We start from the raw sequence: 7,278 nt of genomic DNA, 5'->3' as shown, positions 1-7,278 counted from the left end.
AAGGACTGAGAAGAGGAGGACTAGTGTCTGTCATCAGGAAGTTAGCTAACAAGCAATTCAGAAATGGATGGGACTGGGGAATTGTGAGGCAAGGCAGAGGAAAATCAGGAAGGCTGGGAAATACGGATTAGCTGAGGAAATCATAGATGATAGTCCCAAGGCAGGTAGCAACAAGGAAAAATCTCAAAACACTAGTGAAAGTGCAAAAGCCAAGACAGCAGCCAAAATCTTCTCAACAACAGGAAGCCTTCCTTTCCTGAGCTGCCAGGACATTCCTGCTCAGGGCTAAGAAGTTCTTGTGACAGCCAGGCTCAAACAAGTAGGGCCATAAAGGCTGCTCTTCTGACTCTCCTCAGGGCATTCCCATGCATATAAACTGTGCCCAGTAGCTAATGGGAGGAGAAATACCTTTAACATCAGTATAACAATGCAACTACAGCATGTTGCAGGAATCACGAAATAAACACTAATTTTCTGCAGTGAAATCCTCGGTGAGCTTTGCTTAAGTAGTGACGGTGATAATCTCTACATGCCCACAATTGGGACCTTACATCTGCAGTATCACATGGCCCCTCTAAATGAGTTTGAAAGCCTTTCATAGACCAAGGCCCATTAGAACTTCTATCCTCTTTGCAAGATGAAGCAATGATCTTACCTCACTTAATGTTCACTTAAGCTCCTGCTGTGCATAGAATTAAACTCATACCACACTGTACTGGCCACTTTCCATCACTGCAGTGTCCTGGGAGATGGGGTCTGGCCTGGAAAGCTGCCTGGGTGGGGAACAGAACTGTTTTTGCACCAGAAGAACAAAGCTGAGAACCTCACCTGTGAACTGCAGAGATGGTAAGCTTGTCACCATGCTGTCTGGGGCTTTGTGCTCCCCAGACCTCACAAATTTGTTACTAGGAAATCTGTATGTCCTCAGGAAGACCCCAGATGCTGATGCAGGATGATGAATGATTTTTTTTGGAACCTATCTCCCTATCTCTGCTGCTTTCCTGTGAGCAGATCACCCATACATGTGGTATGGAAAATGACCTTAAAGATCTCCAGTTTATACTGTAGCTTACACTCAAGTGGTTTCACTCAAGCACTTCTTTAGATACAAGAATCTCCATGCTCAGAAATGGATCTGTCTCTAGGCTGAAGTGAGCCATCTGCTTAGCTGTGCACTGCAGCACCCTCAGCATGTTAGGATAGAGAGGAAAGCAAGCAGGCTAACTGGAAAAGCAAATGAATGCATTTACACAGAAATTTGACCTAGGCCCTGCAGCCTACACTTCAAACTCAATAACAGCACAAGTGCATTAAAGGTAGGAAGCATAAAACACCTTAATCTCACCTCTCTCCCAAAGATAGCATAGCTAACTGAACTGCAGGGCCTCCTGATCTGCTGATAGACTGGCTAAGTACTCTCCCCTAAGTGAGTACCATTTATTGCATCGTCAGCCACACTTCCTGAAATAGCCTGTGTTTCCTTGGAGGCTGCTCGTTTGATCACCATCTCTGACCTGCAGGGACTTCTGAGAACAGACAGGGAAGCAGTGGAGTCCCTCCCGTTGCCATCAGTCCAGCCAGCTACAGGTTAGCACAGTAACAGCCTTCCCGGAGGCCACTGCTTTGCTTGCAGTCGGGCACGACAAAGTGGCTAGCTACTGCATCTTCACCTTAGTAAGGATCACCCCACGGCATAAAACAATAAAAACAGAGGCCATGTGTGAGACAATTCACGTAAACCCCGTTTTTTTAAAGACTTAGCCAAACTAGGAACTTTCCAGACAACTCTGCTTGTTGTGAGATCTTAACTCCTTCGCACACTGCTGGGACAGATATTAAAAAGGCAGTCGCTTCCCTAGCAGGTCTGCTTGCTCAGTAAAATTAGCACTCACAGTTTTCCTCTTGCAGTTCAGCTGTAAGATCAGCTCTGAATAGCTGTGCCTCGCACTATCTGGCTGCCGCACAAAGCAAGCAATTAGAAGCACAAACGTCTCCATTTGCTCCCACGCTTCATTTTCAATCTCATAAACAGAGATAGGATTGAGCCACAAAAGTGAGAGGGACCTTTTTCAAGCTTAGGTGTAGTTTGATGTGCTCTTGATTCCTGCCTGCATGTTAACTGTGGAAGAATTCAGCTGAATGAGAGTTACAGCCAGACTTACGCATTAAGCCCAGTGGTTCTGGTGTTAGTTATGTTAGTAACAGGCAAGTAATGAAAAATACGCACATATCCTAGAGTGCAGTTGCAATCACTGTTTCATCCCGAAGGTGTGAGCACAATGTGAAGACCAGGAGACAGTCCCAACACAGATGTGTAAACTGAGTCGGCTTTACTGCCGGTGGTCACGGGATGGCATCTCTCTTCTGAGTGCCAGCAGGTCAAGATTTATGGGGTGTGAGTAAATTTTAAGATGCGTTTTGTGTTGTTCAGTAATTCAAACGCCAGTTATACTCACATACTGTCCGAGTGTGATTTACCTTACTCCTCACTCCTGTACAGATTTGAATGCCAAGTGTCACCTGGTCCACCTCTTACAGTGACGTGATCTTTACCAGCATCGAACCACCATTTATTTACCTGGGCAGTCAGAGGATGCCCGGCAAGAGCAGCCCTGCAGGAACGGCTTCTGTGCAGCCTCCTATTCCCCATTAATGCTGCACAATACGCAGTCTTTCAACATCACAGGAACAAGGGGTGAGCGACTTCGTCTTTGTGAAGGGCCCAGGCAGGCACCCCACTAGTTGTGGCAGAGCAGCTGATGCACGGTGACGTGCATCCATACTCCGTGGCGTAACATCCAGCAGTTCTGCAGGTCTTCCTGGGGCGGTAATAGCTGTCAGAGAGAGGGTCTGCTTCCTTAGGATCTCAGTAAACCTTTGTTCTTAACTCAGATCTAGGTCACTGCCAGTTCAAAAACCTCACACCGTGCTCTTTTGTCTGGCGTGGATGTACCTTCAGAATTAGGACAGTCTTGGATGCTGCTAGATAAGGTGAAGGAAAAATGAGGGCTGAAAGATATAGGAGCGCCTACTCTGTAATTCTCAATATCTGCCTGGTAAGACAGATGTGTATGTGTTTTTTTTCCCCCAAATCTACACTTTTTACACACAGCAGAGGAATCAACCTCGCCACTCTTCAGTCCAGTCTGAGTACAGTGCAAGAGCTTTCCCAGAACACGGGGGCCGGCTTGGCAGGTTATAACTGCAGACTGCAGATGGGCTGTCAACAACAGTTTTTAAGAGATTAAAAGCCTTCGTCAAACTTTGTCAGCAACATTCCCCTCTCTTCCCATGCAACTGAACAGTTCTACAAATCAGAGTACTCATTTATAATTAAAGTGCAAAATAAAACACTTGGAATGATGATACAGAGTTTGATTTGGCCCTTTAGCCTCCATAGCTAAGGCTCTTAGTTAGCACTTTGCCATCATCTTTATGAAAAAGAAAGAAAGAATCCCGTATGTTAAAGCAGAATTTGGAACACTCATCTTCACTCTGAACAGCTGTTCTGTTTAACCATTTACCTCTTAATATTTTTTATCAGCAAACATTTCTGTGACAAAGATGCTGCTCATACACATGCCTAAGGAATGGCTTGTCACAGAGATGCTCCTGTTTGCCTGCAAACATTGCTGTTCACTATTCTTCCCTGATTGTATACTATTGCTGGGAAATTCACTGTCGTCCTGATGAACTGTTCTCGAGCAGGCAATCAGCAGGCATCAAACAGCCCGGCAGGATCAACTGACCAACCACACAGCCCAGGCTGTGGAAGAAAACACATGCACAATAAATACACTCTGAGTGAAGTGCCTTGCATCTGATGAGCACTTGTAAACAAAGGATCTCTTGTGCTAAAAGAAATTGACTACAACAAATGACTTGGAGAGATCAAAGGAATACGTACGAAGGTGGCAACCTCTTCTTGCATATGATTTTATTTCCCTTTCCTCTCTTCCTTAGATGTTAACTACTTGTGACAATCTCCCAAGCAAGCGATTTCAGAGGCTTCTCTGCTTTTGTTTTCCCAGTTCTTTCAAAAGCTCTGTCTCTTCTTTTCCCCATAGATGGACTGAAGGCTATGGTGTAGAGCTTTACATACGATTTGGAAATAAATAATGGATGATTGACTAAGCTGGTGACAGACTGCAGCAGCAGCAGCTGTGTGTGCTGGAAGCTAGCTGCAGCTTGGGAATTCTCTTTCCAGCTGAATGGAGGCAGTCAGGAATCTCTTCTCCCTTGCACAAGGGCTTGACACCATTTTCAGCACAATCTGGTTTTGGCCCATTTGGAAAGGGGTGAAGCTTCTGGTTTGCCTCTGTAACTATTCATAAAGGACTTGATGAAACAATCCTCGCACAGCCAACAGTCCCATCAAAGTCAATGAATGCACAAGGAGAGCTGGACTGAGGCCGTACAGCCTGTACTACTCTCCAAATTGATATCTGTTTTCAAGTGTATATAGACTTGAGCCCCCGTAGCGGCCCTTAAAGTTGTAATCAGTAAAAATCTAACCCAACACCAGAAACGATACGGCAAATTCACATGCAGCTAGAATAACGCCTCCACAAAGCCCAGGTGCCCTGCCTGCATAGCTCTCCTCAGAAGCCCTCCTGGATCTTTACAGCTCTGTCCTGAAATGTGAGGAATATGTCCTACATCTGCCTGTAAATTAACCATCCAATTGGCCAGAGACAGACTATCACAGCTAGAGGAAGGTCTGAAGATCTCGTGGCTACGTGTCCAGTTCCTTTCTCGGTATTTACAGTTTCACCCAAGAACACATCTCCCCGCTGCGAACGGGACCCCACGAAGACAATTTTCTTCAGGTGAGCTGTGAGCAGGAAATTACGGTTTAGTGAGTCAGAGATCCTAAAATATCACTATGAAGCATGTGACTGCTGCATAATAATAATAATAATAGAGCAATGCGAGTGTACGCTTTTGGAATGTGCTAAGGAAATCCTCCATGGTGTGGAGGAGGAGAGACAGGCACACCCAGGCAGTCGCAGACACTCGCGGCACCTAGGGGCATCCAGGCAGACAGGCACGCCCCAGCTCACAGCACGAGACAGATAAGCACGTTCTGCTCCTACCAAAAACCCCAATGACGGACAAAAGACAGGCACAGGAGCGGATACTGACCAGTGCCATGACCTCGTCTCACGGCACACCACTAATGACTACGAACCGGCTCCATTTTATCTGAAAGTATGCCTCATTTCACAGCCCACCGTACCTAGGTGACACATAAAGCCACTCTTCCTGGCGCTCTCAGGCCCCTGTCAGACTTGCAAACTGATTATCAGTAGAGGTGTTGACCATCCCCAAGGCTGTATGAGGAGTCTAATGGGATCCAGGCAGCTGAAATCGGGATCTGGACATCATGGCCTATATTAAATGAAATGTGAGGCATCTCTCACGCACAAATCATACCTGACTTGGGAAGGTGATAACTTCTTGTGTTTTCCCTGGAGGACCGCATTGCCCTTGAAATAGAAACACACAAAAACAGTCCCTCACAAGAACGGTCTGTGTGGTGACCCTCTGACTGATACCACAGTGTTTCTCAGATATTTTAGTGCAGCCAGTGCATTACTTGGCTCCTCTCTGGGAGGAAAGAGCTGATGGGCTAGAATAACCTTTGCCAGTCATCCTACACGAATCTTACGGCAGCTTTAAATTATCTGGCTGAGAGATCCAGCTCTCAGCTGAGGGATACTGTTTGGTATCAACACAGAGTCTAAGTTGGACAACAAATAGCAATCATTCAGACACTTCTGTCACTGTCTATTTTGGGATTTACACAGTTATGACATTCCTCTTCATATCCACCAGCAATCTGTCAGGAAGAGAGCTTGGACATTTCTGGAAGAACTACAAGATGGAAAACTCGTTTGGGTGCTTAGGCAACATTCGGGACTAAGCCACAGCTCAGGATACCCAGTACAGCTCATAATGAGAGGGGCACCCCATTTCATCAACATTTTGTGAGCTTTGCCAATCACACCCGCACCCATAGTGGCAGTGACCGCCACCAGACTTTTATGTAAGAAACGATTCAGCTTTGTATAGCTTGCTTCAGTCATCCACTGATTAGCAATGGAAGAAATCTCAAAAATTTCCTTAAAGACTAATGCATAGGGAGGAAGAGAGGGAACAGTCATCCATGTCTCAGTGCCCCTAGACTGCGTATGTCCATGGGCTCAGGCCAACTCTGAAAGAAGGCACCAACATCAACTCCCAACCCCTCTTTGCCACACACCCACCGAGAGACAAGTCCCTTCTCTGCTTCTACAGCTTCTCAGATCTGAGGAACCAATGTCTGTACCATTCCCCTTTCCTCTGGCAAAGTCAGAGTTCCAGCACGAGACACACATTGTCCTTGTGAATTCTCTTGAACAGGAATCAATATCGGTAAGATGAAACCTCTGCAGTTACTCAAACTCACATTGTGCAATATGTATAGCAGACACACACAAAAATTACCCAGAAGGAATTTTCCTTCCTGAATTTTTGGGTTCCACACATAAATTCCACTCTAGCTTCCGTGACTAACATCCCCCCTCCCTGCCTCCCAGGATTTCCTGATTTCTAGACCACACGTACTTTGAGCAAGATTTGTAAATGACTTATCTTATTCTTGCCTTGAGGTACCTGAAAACGCTGAGCATCCATTTTCTGAAAGGGAGGCTTCACGAAGATGTGTCTAGTAGGGCACCTGAAAATCAAAACACTTGAAATCATTTAATCATGTCTGAATATCTTATTTCTCTCATGCAAGTATTTTCAAGATTATGCTTTTACCACAAGTATGGCGCTATTTGCTTCTCCTTGAGGCTCTAGCTCTTAGATTCAAGTAGATGTCTGTACCCCACAGCATCCACAGCTTTGGTGAGGCCCAGAAGCCTAGCAGCAGATGACTCACAACACCGAGGCATAAAGCGCGACTTATTAGCCCTGCTAACGAGGAATTATCCAGACACCAGTTCCAGGGCACTGAGTGCCTCTACACAGAGCTGTTTAGCCAGAACTGCACCACCAGCCACCACACCTGGCTGGGCATATGTCAAAGAGAAGCTCAGGTCTCCATTTTAAAATGTCCTCAAGGCTGTGAAGGGCAACTTGAACAAGCACACTGTACCTCATCTGCAGCTTTAACACGTGAAAGTTACATGGCTAATGAAAAGACGCCTCCCAATACATTATTAGGGAACAAAATCTCACTGTATTTTCATCTGTCCATTGACTTTTAGGCACGAGGTGTGACCTACAAAG

Source organism: Cygnus olor, chromosome 5, assembly GCF_009769625.2.
Source record: "Cygnus olor isolate bCygOlo1 chromosome 5, bCygOlo1.pri.v2, whole genome shotgun sequence".
NCBI lineage: Eukaryota > Metazoa > Chordata > Aves > Anseriformes > Anatidae > Cygnus > Cygnus olor.
The sequence above is the reverse complement of the archived record's forward strand: the minus strand, read 5'-3'. Positions refer to the sequence as shown.